General features: G+C 43.2%; 1 long non-coding RNA gene across 1 annotated transcript in view; it reads right to left on the reverse strand.

Annotated features, from left to right (window-relative positions):
- Positions 1 to 7,491: 7,491 nt before the first annotated feature.
- Positions 7,492 to 21,867, reverse strand: part of LOC145720569 (uncharacterized) — a 181,581-nt gene continuing 167,205 nt past the window's right edge. The window contains exons 7-8 of the long non-coding RNA XR_014143636.1: positions 19,560 to 19,660; positions 7,492 to 7,626 (exon numbers count right to left, since the gene is read on the reverse strand). This is a non-coding gene — a long non-coding RNA (uncharacterized LOC145720569). The remainder of the gene's footprint in view (positions 7,627 to 19,559; positions 19,661 to 21,867) is intronic.

Consider the following 21,867-nt stretch of genomic DNA (forward strand, 5'->3'; position numbering starts at 1 on the left):
AAAAAAAAAAAAGAAAGAAGGAAACAAGTTAAGCAATTGTAACTGGTTATCTCTGAGGAGTGACATATAATTGGAGGCTGGCAGGGGTCAGGCAGGAGACTGTCATTTCTCACCTAATCCTCATACTAGTATCTTACTGTGTAATAGTGCCCCTAATTACTTTAAACAAATGGGGAACGGAGGCTGCATGGTATAGTTAGAATTATCTCAGCCTTAGGCTCTGTAGGCTCCTGGGATGAAGAGAAGTCAGAGAGAGCAGGGAAGATGGAGAGCCCTGTACCTCTCTCTGTCCTAGATCTGTAGAGGAGGAGAGGAGAATGATTAGAGAGAAAAGAAGAAATGAAAAGGGCAGGCACAACAATCCATCTTGGAGTCGGTCAACTGGGACCTTCTGGAATTGAGTCAGCTTCTCTCTGAACTGTTCCCAAACAAGGCTGCTAGCTATAAAACCCAGAGTTCGGTGGATAAAAAGTATTATTGACAATAATGTAAAACACATGATGCAGAAGTATCCAAGCATAAGGGATGGCTTAAATAAAAATAGTATGTCCATATATAGAATATTGGACAAACATTTAAGAGGATGCTTAGGAGGCTATTAAATGACATGGAGAGGTATTTACAGTCTCTTCAGTTTAAAGGGAGTAAAAGGAAGAAAAAAGGAGAGTATAAAACAGCTTGTACAGCATGCTTTTTTGGTCTAAAATTGCATACGCAAAAGATAAAAACTATATATATGTACACACAGGTGCACAGGAAAAAGGACTGGAAGAATACAACTGATGAGTAATTCTTATTTTATTTTTTTGAGTCATGTTTATTTTAGATTGTATTTTTGAAATTTCTTATGTTAAGCATACATTCCTTTTGTAAAAAGAATAAAACAATAAAAGGTGCTGCTCTTTTAAATTTGTAATAAATAAAAGGAGGGTACAAGCTTGGCTACATCCCCCTCTCTCACTCCTGTTTCTCAGGGCCCACCCACCTACCACCACCTGGATGGAAGAGGAGGGCTACATTGTTTCCGACAATAGAGGAATAAAGTATGGTGGTTAACTTCCCCAGCCACTGCTGCTCTGGGATAAACCATGTGTCACAGTCACCCTCATTCAATATGGTCATATGCAAAACCTCTACCCACATTTCAACTTTCATTGCAATGCATTCAAATTACGAAAGATTGGCACATTAAAAGAGTATGACCATCATTTTTATTCAAGTTGGCCAACCTCCCTCCATCAGTAGAGCTTAAGGAATTGTCTTGATACCAACATTTTTTTAGTAACACTCCAAATTTGGTTGTCTCCTTCTAAAGCTATCAGACAACAAACAGACATCCAAATGCAATGTGCCAAAATGCTGGTTTCTAAGTTAAAACAGAGCTCTAGATTTGGTCAACATAGTAACTAAAAGGAGTTACTCCCTCTCCACTGGAGGGGATACAAACTAGTACAAACATTTTGGAAAACAATTTGGAAATATGTATTTAAGCCTCAAAAGCTGATCTAGTAATTTTTCTCCTGGGAATATAACCTAAGAAAACACTTAAAATGCATAAAAAAAGAGAGACCTTGTAACATTATTTATAATGCAAATCAGGTGAAGTGTTTCATCCCAAGAGTGGGATATTATATAGCCATTAAAAAACATGTTTTCAAATACTTTTAATAAAAACACAGAAGAATGCTTATGATATGATGGTGGGTGATCAAAAGGATACCAAATTATATAATCTCAAATATTTAAACAAAATGCATAGCATGGAAGAAATGAATTAAAACATTAAATATCATTATCTTTGAATTAGGTATAATTTCCATTCTCTTATTTAGACCTATTATGTGTTCTCGGTTTTGTATAGTGATAGCTGACAGGTTGAGTGACATTCCCAAGTTCACACTAACTAGTGCCAATTATGATATAAATCATGCATTCAGTGGTGTGCTCATAAATCAACTCTTCAGATAACAAAGAAACAAACAAAAAAATACCTTGATTTGTAGCATTTGTGATTCCCATGGTCTGAATGCTCCCATTGTGGCCAATTTCAACCCACAAAGAGCCTGCCTCACACCAATGGACTGGGGCAGAAAAGAGGTGAATGAAGACCAAGGGCAAAGGTGAAGCTAAGAGGAACTGAGAATGAGTTACTCACTTTAATCTTATCCAATCCACACCTCTACCTCCCAGCTTCCGCTCCCACTGTTGGAATCCAGCTAATGAGGGTCACTTTTACCTGCAGCGGTGTTAAAGAAAAGTAGTCTGAGAGTAAGGTTTGTTCATTCTCAAAGATAAATCCCAAAAAGCCAGAAGGTCCAAAAGCCAAGGCAAGCTCAAATAGGTCAAAAGCTGAGATCATCCCAGGTAAAACTAAGAGCAAGGAGTAAAGAGTCAAGCACGTGGTGGAGACCAGCTGCCTCCAATTTTATTCAATCCCAGAGTCGGTGGTAGGATAAAGGATGATTTAAGCACAGGATCTCACACTTTAAGGAACATTAAAATCACCTGAGAGTCTTGATAAACACAGATCACCAGGCCCCACTGCCATTGTTTCTGACTTGCAGGAAGTCTAGGGTGGACCAGAGAATGTGCATTTGTAACAAGCTCCCAGACGATGCTATGCTACTGGCCCAAAGACCACATTTTGAGAGCCAATGGCCTGGACAGTACAAGTTACCAGCAAAAACGGAGGACGATTTCAGTAGATGAGTTGGTGGATGGAGTCCACATGTAGACTAGAGGAAAAGAAGATAGGTTCTGTTTCTTTTAAACACACAATTACAATAGTTTCAGTTCACATCTTAGTAATTCTTAGACCTCGAAGGTAATTTTATTTTTATCAAATTGAACATATATTTAGGAGCTACTGGAAATTTCCATCTGCCTTCAGCTTAGCTTAGCAGAAAAGGAAAGTTGGAAGTCATTTTGAGTAACTTATGTGAGCAGGATGTAGTTGGACGTCCTAGAAACAGCAACGTTATTATTATTGCCATCACCATTTTAGAAACCAGAACACACAACCTCAGAGGTCAGTTGCCCCAAACTGCATGGCCTGTGAGTCAGTGTGCACAGGGCCAGGACCTCCCATGTCCCCCTCCTCCCCACACACACCTACTGTCCCTCCAGTCTGATAGCAGAGAAGGGATGAAGGGATGAAGATGAACGATCTTTGCTTTCTGTGCCCTGGTCCCCTGTGGCAGTCTGGAGAAGTCTCTGAACCTCTTCTCAGAATCATGTTTTTCAATGCTGGACATGAAATACCCAAGATAAAAAGGAAACCAACTATGCTGAAATATGGTTATAAAATTTTTTTTATTTTTTATATAGTAATATGTAGCAATGACAGATATTACTATATCTTAAAGCACTTAAAACAAAATTTAGGGGCCAGTCTAGTAACCACCATAATTTTGAAGTAGTGAAGCAAATCATATTTTGACATATCTGAAACAATTTTAGTGTGCTATAGAAATATCTATGATTTCTACTGGTGACAAATCATAGGCCTGCCAATGTTATGTGGTTTGTCACCTACATTCATAATTAAAGGACATGCTAATTTTCAATTAGAGAAATTCAGAATTCTAAGCATGAACTCCTTTGTGGGGGAGGACCCCAGTGTAAGTCAGATTCAACAAGTCTAAATAAATCTTCATGCCCTTCAAATTTACATCTTATTTTTCATATTCCTTTAAAAAATATGGCGGCATGATTCCTTGTCTTTTTTTTTTTTCATTTTAAAACTTGGAACAATTTACACTTGTGGGTCAGTAATTACCCTAGGATCTACTATATGAAACACAAAACACTTATATTCATGTCTCAACAGGATTTAGCAAATGTCATTGATACAACCTAATTTCTGAACAATACAAAACATCACTGGTTAAAAATAATTGTATTTTGCCCCATAGGCCTCTCTTTTTCAGAATCATAAACTCAAAGAAATCTTGCCTGTAGGGGACTGCACCCAATCAGATCCAGTACTAACTGCTAAACATTTTTGGCTCCTTAGAACACATTCCACTTCATTCCCTATTGGGTCTTAATTAATACCCTGTGTCCCCCACCCCCAGAAAAACCATGACACAAAAAAAACTTTCTTCTCTTCCGGAAAACCAAAAACTAGTAACGTTGTTCTCTATCATATGAGGCAAAAGTAAGAAAAAATTGACAGCATTTATTCTTTTCCCAGATTCCGTAACTGCACGGAAACATATTGAGATAACTGGAAGTTAAATTTCTACTTTTTTCAAAGTCGTGGGCATCCCTGCAGAGCACACATCGCCAACACATTCATGGTTTTTTTCATCGCATTCCCCAAGCCCCTGCCCTTTCAAACATGTATGTAAATGAGGGGGCCCAAAGAGCTATTAATGCAAATTTCTTTAAATAAGAATTCTGAAAACCAAAAGGCTGTTGGTGGCTTCAGAAAATATCTTGCAGGAAAATGCTGTGTCCATAGTGAACCTCCGCCGCCTAACCCTGGGAAAATTAACTTGTGTGGAGGGAAAAACAAAGAGTGGGGGCCCAAGCAAGACACCTCAGTCAGTCCCAGGGCACAAACCCAGCAGCTACGTTGGTGGGGAGGAAGATTTTGAAAGGGAGTTAGGAGGGGCACTGATTCGTTTTCATGGACTTGAGGATTATTCTTTAGCAGGAAAATGGCTCTAAACATCATGCTTCATAATTCATTAATAAATGTGTGAACAAGTCTTTGTGGGAAGGATGAAATCCCACCACCCATCACTGGACATTGAGAGCACTGTGCTAATATTCCTAGAAGGGCCTGAAACCAAAGGTCCACCCGGCTGGCCCCACAGGCCCACCCCCTGCCTTCCCCCACCCACAAGGCCCCCCCCACCGCCACCAGGAGGCTATGGGTGGGTGGCAGGAAGCCTGCTCCTGGATTCAGCTGTTCAGAGCTGCTGCTTCGTACCTAGGTTTGTCCCAGCTGGGCAGAGGGACTGGACTTTCTCACCACGTGGAATCTGTTGGGGTTTTGCTTTTCCCTTCAAACACAGTGCATTTTCCCAGCAGCGTATTCTTAGATCAAGAAAGGGATCCCATGTAGCCAAGAGCTTAGGACTCAGAGAAGAGAGACTAGCAGAGTGGTAAAGCACACAAGCCTCCACTCCTCAACCTCTCAGTGTTTCTGTTTCTCATTCACAAAAGGGGGTGCCTCACGGGATGCTGAGAGGCTTGAGTAATTACCAGTCCAGCATCCAGCCTGCGAAGGGCAGGCAGCTCGGCAGCTATTCAGTGCATGGAAGGAGCCAGAGCACTTTCTTGTTTTTTAACCCTGCCTGAAACACCAGAAAACACACACCTTTATGGAAAAATATTGATTTTGTGAACATGTATCAATTGGTCGGAAAGTAAAGGACTTTGCCCATTAGGAACAATTGGTCATTTTTCCAGAAACCTGCATTGCTCCACTTTCCAAAGTGGTGAAAAAGGAGCACAAACACTACCCGAAATCCTCCCTGTGGCCTTCGGTCCTGACATTGCCACAACTAAAGGGGGCATGGAGAGCCCATTCCCAACAACACCCTGGTTTTGCCCATGAGACACTAGGACCAGAAGCCTCACCCAGGAGAGCCCAATCCAGAACTCGGCACGCTAAACTCCCACCCCAGAGTTCATCCACAGCTCCGCAGGGCTCGCCAACTCTTTCATGACTCTGATTCTCCTCCCTCTCCCCCAAATACACTCCATCAGACTTGCTGACAGCTCAAAATGCAATTTAAACCTACGAGTTGCCTTTGAGGTCACAGCCTATGGAAGGCATCTGAACTCAGAAGCTAGAACTAGAAACTACGAAGTCCCGGATTTGAGGGAGAAATTTTTCCCTGAGAATGGTCAGCCCACATTTATTATTAAAGTCCCAGCAAATGCACTTACCTCTCTCAGTAGGTTTCACTGCTCCATTAATTTCAGTAAGTGCAACCCTAGAAAGGTCTAAATGCAACCCCAGATTCTCAACTCCTAACAGCCCTTGAGAACAGCAACTGTCGGAAGACAGGGTACTGAGCACAGTTGGCCTCAACCACATGTGAGGGACAAGTTCACAAGCAGCCCAACCCACAACCCAAACACCACTGTTCACCTGCCAGTTCACACACCAACGTCCATACAGGTGCTTAGGGCCCCACTGCTCACATTCATATCTGCACACTGGTCTCAAATACATAAACACACCCGGCACACTCTATAAACACAAACCCCATATGTATACATACACACCACAGTCAGCATACATGTGTACTCACACATGTACATTATATGCATACGTGAGCCTACTTCTGGCCCGCTGTCCCCACCTTGGGCCCACTGGAATTGGAATAATTTCTTTTACTTCTCATGAGACCTGCAACCCAGATCTGAAACAACCACGGTCTAGCTTAAACCTCTAAAGAATCCAAACTCTGACGTCTCTCACCTGGTCAGAGACCCAACCTAACCAACCCAATGAGCCCAACATCAGCAGACCCTCTTCTGCTGCAGCCCTTCCTTGCTCACCAAGTTACCAGGGTTGGGGGGGTGGTGAGGGTGGAGGATGGGATGGTAGGAAGTACATTTTACCAGGCAGGACAGTCCCATAGATCATCAGAGAATAAAACCATGCCCACTGGAGCCAGTTGCTCAATTCAGTCGGCCTGGAATTCTGCATCTACCAAGGGGCTCTGAGTGACCTCATCACAGGACTACAGTCACACTTTCTGGTAAGAATTCAAAGGTTAGGAATTTGTGCCCCCAGATAGGCTCATCCCCCTACCCAAAAAAAAAAGCCATGGGGAAATTGGCCCATCCTTGCATGTCTTGAACTGATTTCAGACACAGTGTTGTTGTTGTCATTGTTCTCAGAGAGCAGCCCAGCGCCCCCAGTCTCTCTTGGCATGTTTCTAGGACAGTAGGACAGCCATCAACAACAGCCAAGGGCAGCCAGGCAGAATCTCTCCTGGCCTCCTCGGCTGCCCTCCAGAACTACTGACCAAGTAGGGTGGCCCTAAAGACACCCACTGCACATCCTTGCCTTAACCCCATCCTCATTTCCCACCATCAAGGTCTGGTTCACCGTGCTGCATATAACTAAGATCTCCAAGAACATAACCAACTGAAGCATGGCACCTTTTTCCAGTTGTTTTCACATGGTTTTGTTCTATGAGTCCAGACAAGGGGGAGGGTGGAGGAAGAGAGGTGATCTTGGATGCCCACAGAGCACATTCATTCCCAATGATGCTTCTGCTGCCCACTCCTAAACCCACCTACAGAAGCAAACAGAGACTGGAGCCCGAGTTCTACCAAACAGCCATGGGCATTTCACATGCACAGGTGATTCACCCACCCCAGTGCCTGCACAGTCATCTTAATAGCCCATGACCTCATTTTAATTGAAACCCATCCATGGTTGTAAAATGGACTTGGGAAAAGTGGTTCAATTCCACTCCCTTTCTTGTTCCTGCCTCCAAGAACAGTGTCTGTGCTGGTGAGTGGCAGTGGGTCAGGTGAGCAGTCATCACCAGGACAAGCGGATCACATCTTCAGGTGGTCTTGACCACTAAGCAACATGTGGGGACCCAGGAGAGACTCAGAACTGGCCACAAATGATAGATCACTACTTTGCTGAATAATTAAAAACCACATTTTATTATCTGAGCTCAGAAATGATGAGAGCATTTTATTTGTATTGGTTGCTGTACAGAGTCTTACATGCAGCTATATATATATATAGACATATGGATAAATTTTAATTGCCTAACCAAGTTCTGCCTTATTACAAAAGAATTTGAGGTGGCTATAAGCTACACACAGTACAAAAGAATATTTTTAAGAAGAGTAATGAAACAACCCAAATGTCCTTTATCTCATAAACAGATTAAAAAAAAATTGGCATATCTATTACAATGGAATATTATTTAGCCATAAAAAGGAATGGAGCACAGATACTCACTACCACATGAATGAGCCTTGAAAGAATTGTGCTAAGTGACAGTAAGGCATAAAAGGCCACACATCGTATGATTCCATTTATAGGAATTTCCAGAATAGGAAAATCCATACAGACAGAAAGCAGATTAGTGGTTGCCAGTGGTTGCAGGGAAGGGGACAGGGGAAGTGACCACTTAATGTATAAGGGGTTTCTTTTTCAGGGTGGTGAAAATGTTCTGGAATTAGATAGTGGTGATGTTTGCATAACATTGTGAATGTACTAAAAGCCACTGAGTTGAACATTTTAAAATGGTTAAAATGGCAAATTTGGGGACATCTGGGTGGGTGGCTCAGTTAGTTAAGCAGCCAACTCTTGATTTTGGTTCAGGTCATGATCTCAGGATCGTGGGATCCAGCCCTGTGTCAGGCTCTGTGCTCCACGGGGAGTCTGCTCAAGATTCTCTCTCTGCCTCTCCCTCTGCCCTTTCCCACTCTCTAAAAATAAATAAATAAAATTTTTTTTAAAAAATGGCAAATTTTGGGTGCCTGGGTGGCTCAGTCGTTAAGTGTCTGTCTTCGGCTCAGGTCATGATCCCAGGGTCCTGGGATGGAGCCCCACATCAGGCTACCTGCTCAGAGGGGAGTCTGCTTCTCCCTCTCCCTCTCCCCACTCATGCTGCTTTCTGTCTCATTCTCTCTCTCAAATAAATAAAATTTTTTAAAAATGCAGATTCTAGGACCTTATGCTAAACTAATGCAGATTCAAAGTCTTTGAGGATAGGGCCCATGATTTTGCAGTTTCATAAACTCCCAGATAATTTTTATGGACAATGAAGTCTGAGAGTCTCCACTTCGGTTCCTGAGGGCCCTGAAGGAGGCCACACTACACAGGCAGCCAGAAGGAGCTATGGTGTGTCTTTTTCCCCCTTACCCCAACTCCTACCTCTAGCCATCCAAAATCTCTAAATCCTGTGTGGCGATGGGGCCACTTACTCGAAAAGCAGTCAAGCAGGAGTCTCCAGCAGTTCTCGCCTGAGAGACAGGAGGGTGTTGATAAGATCATTCACATCTTAGAGGTGAGTTCTCCAGGGAAGAAGACCTCACTGAGCAAAAGAAGCCATGTCTCCTTACTCCCAGTCTAGGCGCTTCTCCTCACAGGAACAAATGATTTAATGCAATGTCCTAATACTCTCTTCCCAGCTCTGAGCTAAGCCTAAAGCCATGTGTACAACTGTGCTGGACAGCTCCAGCCAGAGGTCCCCAGGGCACCTCAAACCCAGCAGGCCCCAAACTGGCCTATATCCCTCCACTGTCTTTAAGAGCGGAATCGATTGAATCTCCAGACCTCTGTATTCCTTCTGTTCCTTCATTTAGTTTCTCCAAGTGCTTCTTAAATGCCAAGAGGTAAAGGTTTATATACACAATATCAGGTAAACAGTACATTGGGGATTTAAGGGATCTATTAAGGGTAATTTTTACTCAGTTGATTTTTGCTACCATTTAACTTCAGAAACTAATGCACAGGTGATGTAACTCCTCTGTACTTATTTCCATTTGTAGCACTTACCACTTGTGAATGAGTTTCTCCCTGGCTAAATTCTGAGTCCAAGGCAAGCAGTTCCCCCTCCTTGAAATAACTTGTCTCTTTTTCCTTTTTTTTAAAGATTTTATTTATTTATTTTTATTTTAGAGAGAGAGTGTGTGTGTGAGTGGGAGGAGGAGGGGCAGAGGGAGAGGGAGAGAGAGAATCTCAAGCAGACTCCACACTGAGCATGGAACCCAATGTGGGGCTTGATCTCATGACCCTGACATCATGACCTGAGCCAAAACCAAGAGTTGGATGTTTAACTGACTAAGACACCAGGCGCTCTGGAAATAACTTGTTTCTATTCTCTGCCCTTTTTTCTATTGAGTGTATCTTTTCTTATTGATTTATAAGTGCTTTTTTACATATCATGGATATTAACCTGATAATTGGAATATATAGTGCTATTTTCTCTTACTCTGTTTATTAATTTTAATGTTGTTTGTACCATCTTTCTCTACATCAGAGTTTTGTTATTATTTCTAATGCCATCAAACCTGTCCATCTTTTCATTCTCATATCTCCAGTGTCTGTGACAGTGCCTGGCACATAGTTCTCAATAGACACTATGGGTTGGACAAAACAAATAAGCAAATCTGTGCTGATGGGAGACTTTCAAATATCACTGAGGAAATTCTCATGTTTGAAGGTAGAAGTCTGGGGGAGAAGGGCTTTGCTAGTACTATACTTAAGTGTTGTGTTGAGATTTTTTTTCTCATGACCTACTTTCTCTTTTCACACAGCCTCAGCTTGCAGGAAAGGTACAGACTAGAAGAATGCCCACTGTCTGACACAACTCCACTCTTGTCTCCCTGCACCACTTGCCCATGGCTCCCCCATTGTAGAGAGCAAAATGGAGTCTCTTGTGTCAAGCAGGAGCCTATGTCAAGCAGGGGCCTGGGTCAAGCAAGGGCCCGGTCAAGCAATGACGCAAGCAGTTAAGGTAACTGCAGCTAGGAGATATCGTGGGACCAAAGTCAGCTGACACCCAAAACTGAAAACAAGCAGAACAGAGATCTGCAGACACCTAAAACTGATGAAATCCCTTTAAAAAGGGAAGGATTTGGGTAACAAACTGTCAGACTCTTCAGACATGACCCCTCTATGTCTGACCACTTAAAAAAGGCAACTGCTGCCAAAGGCTCTGCCCGATGGATCTCCAAACAGAACCGAGGGCCTTCCCTGCGTGAACATCAGAAGCAGTAAGTGGTGAGGCCTTATCTCAACTGCACGCCCCCAGACTGACTTTGTGTTGGGTTCGTTCACTTCCTGCGCCCTTCTGTTATCTTTGTTGTGTGGCTTGTCTCTGTCCTGCTCTGTATGCTGTGTAAGAAGCCAAGTTTAATCCCATGGTGACTTGTCATTGAGTTTGGAATCCTGAACCTGCTTTATCATTGTGATTTAACTTTGCTTTATGATTGAATAAAGCTGCCATTGTGGAAAGACACAACTCGTGTGTGCACCTTCATAGTGTGCTCATGACACACATCAACTAAAGAGAACAAATGAAATTGCTCAGGTCGGGTGGAAGAGGCTGAGTGTCCTCCCTGCCTCCCAGTATCTTGGGAATCAAGAGCTGCTCTGCACTCAGGACAAGTTACCATCCGTTGATATGCAATCAAATGCTAGAACATCCCAGATGTCCCTGGCCACAAGCCTGGACAGGGTTCCTGCTAAACCTCTGTGGTTATTTCAGACAATCCTAACTCCTTCCAGCTTTCCCTTGGGTTCCCTGCCCCTAAGGTTGTGGGTGGAGAAGAATCCCAGCCAGATTTTGCCAGAGCATTTTTCTCCCCTGGGTCAAAAGAGGGTTTTCTCTCAGGTTTTATCCATTTTTCATTTAAAAGCTATTCAACTTAACACAGTGAAACCTTACTCCCCAGGGGAATAGAAAAATAAGCCACCTAAATCCTATTCAATAAGGTAAATTTTGGAATAAGATAAACATCTGAGCTGCCTTAAAACAGACCATTGTATTCCAGCAAACTGCCATTTCCTTACCTGGAGAATGGGTCTGAATTCAGAAAACCTGAAGTTCTGATGAAGGGGTGAAGCTGTGGTAAGAGAAGGCTATTACTAGATTCACCATTTATCCAGCCCTGCTATGTGCCAAGTTCCAATTAAAGGCTCCATCCTCTAGTTTATCTTTTTAGTAACCCTTCAGGGTTGGTGTCTCTATCCCCATTTCCTAAAGACCTCACCCTTGACCCTTTTTCACCAAGACTGCATGGCTACCTCCCTCCCATGCCCCAGTTGGACAGATGGGCTGGGACAGAGGAGCCAAAATACTATCTTGGTTCCATCCTTCTGGACTTGCAACATGGCTTTAGGCAAGTAGTACCTCCTTCAGCACCATTCTTGCCATCTCTGTCTTTGACTTTTCCACCTTCTTTCTAGGATAGTGTGTAGATCAACAGTAAAACTAGAGGCTGCTCTCTACTGACTAACCTACCAGTGGTTCCACACATGGTATATGTGTTAAATAATTTAATCCTATAAATTCAATACTATTTTTTATTAAGTAGGCTCTACACCCAGCATGGAGCCCAACATGGAGGCTTGAACTCACAAACCTGAGATCAAGAACTGAGCTGAGACCAAGAATTGGGCGCTTAACTGACTGAGCCACCCAGGTGCCCCTTGATACTATTATTAACTGTTTTACAGAGGCAGGGAAGGTTCACGAACTTGCTTAACCCACCGATTCAGAATTCTGTGTTCTTGACCAAAATCTAAGCCAGACAACAGTTAGAAAAAACAGAAAAGCAGCCTTGACTTCTTTAAGCCAAAGTCTGCATCCCTGAAACTTCGGGCTGACATTTTCCCAAAGGGCCTGCCTCTGCAAGTGCTGATCAGGCTTTGCTCACGGAAGTACTTTGAAAGTCTCAAGCTGTTAAAAAAAAAAAAAAAAAGCCATCGATCTCAGAGTCACTGAAAATTCCAGAAGTTTCCTTAGGGTGCAAAGGGCAAGAGAGAGGCATCTGTTTTAATTAATTAATTAATAAGTAGAGAAGTCTTCTAATTGATTTGATTCAGGATAATACAAAGGTGCTTCACTGAAATGCCTGGGTGTTTGTAAGCCCTTGTACAGAGCCTAGTCCTGAAAGGCCCACTGGGATATGAGTTTTCTCTTGTAAACGTGAACTAGAGGACAGCCTGAGGATGTTGCATTTGGTGGTCGCAGGTTAGTTTTTCTGTCTGGGGGGTTGTGGTGGCAGGTTTTGTTTGTTCTGGTTTTTAAGTTCTCCTGAAGCTTGTGTTTCTAGACGGCCATCTCCTGAGCAGTCAAGCAAATGGACAAACACATTAGAGCAAAAACAAACATTTACATAGGCAGGGAAGTTCTTTTTCCCAAGTCCTAATTCACAGGACTGTAACCATTTAGGGATTAAAACAAGCTGGCTTTTTTTTTTTTTTTTTTCCTGAGGAGAGTGGATTCTTTCCAGAATTCCCATACTTCAGAGAGCAGGAGCAAACTTTGATGACAGGATTCTTTCTTCTCTCTCCACAAATGAAAACCCAATTCAGATGAGCAATGCACAATGTAACTGTTCACACCCTCATCATGGTCCAGCAAATGAATCCCAACAATTAGCCTCTTCTTTTCCATTAGACTATGTCCTTGAATTCCAGAAAGCTGGAATGGGAGCCAACCATATACATATAATTTTTTTTAGATTAATCTAGCTGGGCTCTAGCCAGTCACCACCCTGGGAGATTAATTATTCCTTCTTCTCTTAAATCAAACAGCCCATGTAGATCTAAAATTATGGAAAGTTTAGGCTAAAATGCTCCTTAGGGATCATCCAGTCCAGTGTTTTCAAACTGAACCATTAGGGGATCAGGAAGTCAATATAAAGGGTTATGATCAGCATTTTTTAAAAATAGAAAACAGAGGGAATTTCACATAGTAATGGTAATTCTTGTTTCATAAAACTATTGTTTCAGTTATGTATGTAGTTCTGAGGGTCACGATGTAAAACTGGGGACACTTCTTACTGTGGTTCCTGGCCTAAAAAGTTTAAAAACTGTTGACCAATCTTCTGGTATTACAGATGGGGAAAGTGAGGCCCCAGGAGGGACAGTGACTTATCCAGGGTTCTGTTGTAGACCAGGGTGGAATCCAGTCCTTCTCCACTCCCTTCCTAACATGCTAACTCCCCCTGGCTCCCTCCCAGTGGTTAGCACACAAATCAGCATACATTAAGTCCTGCCTGGCATTGTGTGTGTCAACATATGGTTCCATTCAGGCAGCAGCCCCTTGAAGACCCAATGACACCCAGTCTTTTTGTCACCCCACAACACTAAACACAGTGCAGAGCTCCTGGCAGGTATTGAATATTCACTTGGTAAATCACTGAGGTGCGCAGAGAATGGCTCAGGAAAGAAAAAAGGTAAGAAAATACTCAGGAAAGGAGAAGAGCTCCATGGGAAGGGCCACCATGTTTGTGAGTTCCTGAACACCACTGGCAATGATTCTAACAATAACCATTTACCAGCTCCTGTCCTCCCAGGTACTGGGCTGAGCTTTAAGGATAACATACCTCATTCAGTCCTCACAAGAAGCTAGTGGGATGCTCTTATCAAGGACCTACAGAGGTTTAGGAACTTGGCCAAGGTCATTCGGTTAGCCGAGATTCAACCCCAAACAACTGGGCTTCAGATTCCATGCTCTTAACTGCTCCCCTCCACTCCTCCGAGAAATAGCAAACAAAGTCTTCATAGAATGCCAGCTATTGCAACAATGATTAGGTGTTTAATCAATCTGCTGCAAGATTAAATGCATGGATAAAGGAAGAAGGATTCATTCTAGCTTACTGAGAGGTTAAAGGCTAGAGCAGAGAACTGCTAGAGCAGAACAGAGCAAGTCTAGCCTGGACAAACAGCCTATCACAAGATACACCTTTCTCAAAAGGTGGCATTGATGTCCCTGGAACGCAGATTGTAGGAGACTTTCCCATCTCTCCTTCCACCCTCCTGCTGTTGCCCATTGTGTCTGCCATTGCTAACAGAAGTAAAAGAAGCAACCACATTCTCAGTCTGCGGGCCTGGAATATGGGTTTGTAACCCGGTGAAGAAGTGTGATGGGCCTATTCCCTAAACCAATTCTTCTCCAAAATTCCTGTTTAAAAAAAAAATAATGTGAGTTTGAGCTGTGGATGAAAAAACTGACTCAGCTTTTCATTGGCTCAGACTCCAGGGGTTGTCAAAGGCAGAGTGTCAAGTTCAAATATACAGCTAAAATAAAGAAGAAAAAGAAAAGAAAAGCCTGTTCCTGGGAGAGAGCTTTGTCTTTCTATACTTCACTGTCAAGGAGGCAAATCTGGTTTGGTTATTCTTTTTTTTTTTTTTTACTCCCCTTAAGAAATTCTCAATATGATTGGCAAGAAGTCAGGAATAACAAGATAGAGTGGTGATGTAAATGCCTGTGGAAACAGTGGGTTCTTTGTGCTGACCCTGTCTAAGAAGTCACAAAGTGGGAAGAAAAGCTGGGATTTGGGCTTTGATGCAGAGCCCTTGCATGTAAAATTTACAGTATCCTTCCTATCGGAAATGCTTAAATACTTTCCCTACAGGTATTTACAATCTGTGTCAACATTTGGCTGACTCCTGGCTATTTTCTCCTTTCATTCACATTAACTACTTAAATGAAAACTCCAGGGCAGTATTTGAGTAGCACATTACATTAAAACAAAGGATAAATCACCAAAGAAACATTGGAGGGTCTGGAATGCAATCATCATCTAAGAAAAAAAAAATTATTCTTCACAAATACAAAACAATGGCAAGACATTGACAAGGATCTAGAAAGCGGAGAAAACTAGTCCAGGCAAAACTCCATTTGAAACCACAATACTCCTCTCTTTAAAACTTCCAAAGCTCTGACATTCCATTGATCTGTCCCGTTTCCAATTTAGGGTCCCTTTAATAAACATAATAGATACAATCCTTCCCTGTGTCTAACTTAATCTTTCTAACTGCAGTTTAATTTGAATTGTTTTATGTCTCGTGCTCAACAGAAAGAGAAATACTATGTATTTATATCTTATGATATCCCAAGCTTCTGGGGTCCTTGTCTGGAAGTAGCCTCAAGACTCCTATTTTATCTTAAGAATTTTGTACTCTATACCAATATTATCCATGCTTGTTTCCATATGAAATACTATTTGAACTGTCATCAAGTTAAATGGATCCACTGGGAAAATAACACTGTGTTTATCCAGTTGCTGGGAGTAGCCCCAGCTCACTGGCCTGTATCCCCATTAATAAGTCCAGCTCTGGACAAAGTCTCTATCCTTTACAATGTTTTTAGCCGCAAGTAACAGCACATCCAATTTAAAGTAGCCTAAACAGTGACGAAACTGTATTACTGCACGTAAAATACTCCAGAGGTGGATGGTTCAACGCTGTTTCTGTGCCTCAAAAATGTCATCAAGGGCCCAGGTTCTTGGCAGCTTTCCACACTGCCAGTCTCAGAATGTATGCTGGCTAGCTCATTTGGTTTGTCCTCTCATGCACACAAGATGGGTGTCATGGTTAAGGCATGCTAAGTGAACACAACAACATCTGGCTGACGAAAATGAATGCTCCCTCTCATGGCCATGCTTAATTAGGGAAGAAAATGTTTCCCCAAAGTTCCCCAAGAAACTTTTTCTCAAGTCCCATTGGCCATAATTGAGCCACATGCCTGTGTCCCCCCAAAACTTGTTTGTGTTTTGAATGCTTGTGTCCCCCCCAAAACTCCTATGTTGAAATTCTAACCCCCAAGGTGATGGTGCTAGGGGGTGGGGCCTTTGGGAGGTGACTGGGTCAAGGCACAGCCTTCATGAATGGGATGATTGGTCTAAAAGTGGCCCGAGAAAGCTGCCTCCCCACCACCACCCCCATGCACCACGGGAGCACACAGTGAGAGGGCACTGTCTATGAGGAAGCAGGCTCTTACCAGATAGCGAAGGTGCCAGTGCCATGATCTTATACTTTCCAGCCCCCAGAACCGTGAGAAGTAAATGGCTGTTGTTTATAAGCCCCCCACTCTGTGGTATTCTGTTATAGCAGCCAGAACAGACTAAGACAGTAGTGCCTAAACCTTAGTTGTAAGGAAGACCAGAAAATGGAAAATCTGACATTTTCAAACACTCCTATAGCAGAAGGTAAGTTCTGCCAGCAAGGAAGTAGATGGAGTAGGGACTTCATAGTTCCCCCTCTGGACAGGCAACCAGAAGGACCTGCCACAAAGCCCTCATTCCCAGTGGCCCAGTCCTCATGACAGGGAGCTAGGTTCAACCACTTTGAATAAACAAGTTTCTCAAGGGACCCAAGTAAGTAACCCTAGGAATTATGGTTTTCTTATTTTTATAACATTTCTTTACCTTCTTTCAGTCCTTTCTGACACACTACTTCTGTCTCCCTGTGCCCCTTTTTAACCTGGCAGTATGGTCACAAGGTGCTCCTAGAACAACTAGGGTCCCCTCTTCTGTCACTGGATCAAGGCCTAGCTTCATTGGTACAGCCTTTGTTCCAAATCAAGTTCACAAACTCAAATGCCTCCACATGCATATTTCTGTACACATATATTTTCCTACCATAGAGAAACCAAAGGAAAGTTCAAGGATAAATAACAAATGATATTTAACCTCAGTGTTGGGGATCAATAGGGAATGGTGGGGAGTGTGACAAACTGACAAATCACATCCCCTTCTAATGGGGATAGTAAAGTGTTGACATAAAATGAATATAGACACAGGATTTCCAGATAATCCTACTTTTCTGCAGAAGTCAGAAATCAAGATTCTTTTTTCATAAAAATATATAAATGTTGGCTCAGGTTTTTCTTAAATAATATGCAAGCCAAACACAATATGGGCGTGTCCATTCAAGAGCTTGTTCTCCATTCTTCCATCAGAGCCTATCCTTCTCCCTGGTGGACTTGCTAGAGCTAGCAAGGCCTCTTCACGTTATGGCTTTTCTTGATTACTGACCCTCCCCATGACCCAGTTATTCATTCCTGGATAACTGCAGTCCATATTATTTCTAGCCATGAAGGAATTCTCAGTACTTCCACATCCCTATTGACAACACATCAGACCTCTTGACCCCATAGTCCCTGCATTACAGCCTCATTTTACATTGGTTTTTCTGGGCTATTTCCCTGTTCAGTGCCCAGCTGAGGTCTCTCCCTTCTGACAGCATCCTTCCACCATGGCATCAGCTCTTCATCATCACCAAGACCTCTCTGGACTCGACCCATCTGCCTTCCCCTTGTGCAGCTGTCAGCGGTGCAGAGCACGGGAGCAACCTATTTCCCATCCTTCTGTAACCATCTGCTGGGTCCGAACATCAGGTCCCAGGCCTAGATCCATCCCCTCACCCAGTTCTGTGTTGTGTAGTTCTAATTTGGGGCTGGGGCTATTGCTGGACATCACCAGGCACCATGAACTTGGTCCACTATTAATCTACTCTGGTCTTACTTCCACTGAGCCCTTGCTTCCTTTTACTGCTACTATCCCACAGTGACTCCTCTAAACACTGGTCCCTCTCATCAAGTCCCCAGGCTACCCAGCAGACAATGAAAATGACAATGATATGCAGTGGGCTGTCTGTTGAGAGCCTGCATGTTCTGGGTATTTTGCAGTATCTGTTTGAGTCAGCTCTTCAAATTAGATACCATCCCCATTTATAGATGTAGTAACTGATATATCACTGGAAATACACAGATTGCCCAAGATCAGATGGTGCATGTCCCAGAAAGGAACACATCTATGCTACTTATCTCCAAAGCCTCACCCTTTGCCCACTGAACCACTTCTGCCAGTCTCCTTCTCTCCTCAGCCTCCATGATTGCTCCCTTCTCTGTATCTCAGGGGAAGAGTGGTCCCTCCTACCTGGGGCTAACAGCCACTCTATGCCCGTCATTGCCTCCTCTGTACTCCCTTCCCATCTTCTAATGGTTCTTGGATTTTTCAATTTCTTCCTTGCTCCTCAACATTGCCCTGAGTCCCGCCCTGCTGTATACTTCCCCTCTGTCACAGCCAGGAATGGAGCTCCCTGTCCCGGAAAAGCCTTCAGTTATTTCCATACCTCTCTCTGCTATGTTTCTCCTTCTTTGTCTTCATCAATCTAGCTCATTCCTAAACTAATTCAAGCTAAAGTGTTAATGGATGCTATCCCTTCCAAAGACTTTAAGAGAAGCCTTTGAAAATTTACCCACAGAAAGAAGAACTTGGGGAGAAGGAAATTTTAAGGACATGATTTTTGAGTTAGGAAGTAATGGCCTAAATGAGTGGGGCCATGGCATCTCTTGTATTATGGAGAGAGAGAGGGAGCCCCTGCTGGACCACAAACAAAGGACTCATCCCACTTTCTTCCCAACATGCCCCAGATTTTGATCCTCACAACAACCTATTTGAAATAAGTATGATGAGCCCTTCTTTAGAGCTTAGGAGACTAAAGGCCCAGAGAGGTTAAGAGAGTGGCCCAAAGTCACACAGCTTGGTAGCCATATAGCTGGGATTTAAACCTGGGTCACCTGATTCCACAGTCCCTGATCTTTTCATAAAACAAAACGATTTCACTGGGAAGGTCAAGATTGTAGGACTGCAATGCTAAAGCAGACACACAGGACACACAGCACCTCACCCCTCTCTTCTGAGTTCTACATGTGACTCCTAGCACCCCTCCTTTCCAGACCAGTCTTGGAGGACAAATGGCTGTCATTTAAGAGTATGACTGGAGCTTGTATTCTCCTCCAGATTTCTCTCTCTTCCTTCCCAGATACAAACCCTTCTAGGTGGTACCTAGTTCTTTGGTTACCAAAGCTGGAAAGATCATGGGAAGGGATCCAAAAGAATGTGGCTAGCATGATTCAGTCTGAGAGAAGACAGAAGTCTTATGGGTTGTGTGGGCTATATAGGCCCATGTGAAATGTTTGTTCTGGGTACTATTTGAGCATTTTCATGTGGGCCTAACTTCTTAAAATCCTACCTGCCCAAAGGCTAACAAATGATCCCAGAGTTCATCTAGCCCATGTGATGGTTAAAATTACCAGAGCTAAGTCAGGAATCCTCTAAGGAAGCTTTTTTTTTTCTTTCTTTTTCTTTTTTTAACGCCCAGGTAGCAGCTCAGCAGAATCTGTTTTCACACAGCCTGAAAAACAGAAAGTCAGAAATGTTCTTAGTGTCAGAACATGTGTTTTTACACTAAAAGCAGAAGCAGATCACACAGGTGTTGGAGCAATGCTCCTATTTCAAGTTCATACAGATGACATCTCCCGATAAGACCTAGGTAAGAAACCCAGGATATCTGCTCTGAAATAATGCTGCTGTGAAGCCTGGGGCTATTAACAAGAGAAGAAGCAGAAGAAAGAAAAGACTCTCAATTGTACCAGCAAAGTTTCAAGGCTCCTGCCAGGGTCCTCCAGCTCAGCTCCGGAGCCTTTGTCGGAGGCTCATTGTTAAACAGGGTAGCTCCCCTCGCAAAGGAATCTGCTTCCCTGGAAGGTTGTCACCAGCTATTGTTTTGATGTTTCTTCATTGGCAGTGTTTAGGGGAGGAAACAGCCCTCTCCTTTATGGCACCAATTCATTAGACATATTGGCCTCTTTTCCCCCAGGCTCTGGAATGATTTGCCATTTATGAAATGTCCTCTCTTCAGACTGCAAATCCCAAGTTATTCATTTGATGTTCATGACCCCTTTTCCCTCTTTAGGTTCCCAGCTCTCTCCCTCTCCCACTGGTGACTCCGCTGCTGGGCAGGAAAAACCCCAGTGAACAGAGCAGCCGAGCGGCCCAGGCATCAGACTTCCCAGTCTCCCTCCTCCCCAGCAAAGGAGGTCCAACTGTTCCAGCAAATAACCCAAAGCCGTTTGCTGCCCTCCAACCCCCACCCCGCTCACTACCCGGCTCCTCTCCCATTCCCATATTAAGGAAACAATGAAGTGAACACACCAGGATATTCTGGGGCAGACAGTGATCTCCAGCAATAAATTACTTCCTCACTTAGTGACTTTTATGGGTCAGAGAAACCATATGGCCCATGCAGCCGGCTCCAGGTCAACTCCAGCAAATTCGATGCTCGTTTGTCTCACCCTGATCATATTAAAAGATGGTGGGGTGCCCAATCCTAAAGTTTTTCATCACCCCTACTCCCCAAATGCATGCAATTCACTCTCAATGACCAAGCTGCCTACTTTCCTTGCTCTGCTGACCCCCTCCTCAGCCTACTGACTCTCATGCTTGGTTGGTGGTATCTGGTTCTCCCTCTGCAGGCATCTTTCCAGGACAGCCTGGTGGGGGGGAATAGTCCTTTAGGATTTATGGCCCTGACTGATGTACTCCTCCACATCTTTATCCTGCCTTTTCATCATCTTGGTGACAGAACTACATAATATATGTTGCCTCTAGTACAAATTTACCAAATTAGGCAGAGAGAGGCTGACCTGAGTCCACTCACCCCTGTTCTCACCCCGGGCCTGTGGGTGTCTTGGGAGCCCACCCCTTTATGACACAGCATTGAGTAGGACATCCTTTCCAAGCCCACTGTCACTCAGAATGCACTGAGGCTGTGCTTCTCAAAATGGGGCACAGATCCCTGCTGGGTGGCAGTGAGGGGTGAGTAGGATGGGTGGGCCCACATGAAGGCCCAGGTTAAACCAGACATTTCCTACTGGCCTATCAGATAGAGAGAAGAGGGCTGAAAGTAATTTACCTGGGAGGTCATTCAAAACATCCTCACATTAAAAGAGGCCTGAATTTACCATAGACTGGAAAGCAAAAACTTGATAGGTTTAGACAAATTGATTTCTCATTTGCAGGAGGCCACTGTGGGTCATTACTGTCCCTTAGACTTCCACCCTCAGGATAATTTCTCCCCTCCTGTTCCCAGAAGTATTTTGGTGAAAAGTATGAGAACTGGGCTAGGTGGAGACTCTGAGAGCTATTTACAAAAATAATAATAGTTATTACTGCTTTCTCTGAGATGATTTTTCTCAAGCAATGTTATCATTATATTCTGTGGATGGATTAATAATAATAATTAAGTTCCTGCTCTGTGCCTTCTCAAAGAAGGTATGATTATTCCATTTTACATTTTATAGATGAACAAACAGAAACTCAGGGAAATTAAATGATTTACCCGAAGTCTTTTAATTAGTAACGGAAGAAGCAGGATATGAACTAGTATTATTTAACCCCCAAACTGACTTCTTATTACAGTACAAAAGAAAATGGTCAAACTTTAAAAACAAACAAACAAAAACCTTGAATATCCAAAAAGTTCAGTATTAAAAACTACAATCTACCATTTACTGGGCACTGACCACGTGCTAGACATTATTCCAAGCACTGTAGATATCT

Source organism: Leptonychotes weddellii, chromosome 3 (genome assembly GCF_054177405.1).
Source record: "Leptonychotes weddellii isolate Sample4059 chromosome 3, ASM5417740v2, whole genome shotgun sequence".
Classification (NCBI taxonomy): domain Eukaryota; kingdom Metazoa; phylum Chordata; class Mammalia; order Carnivora; family Phocidae; genus Leptonychotes; species Leptonychotes weddellii.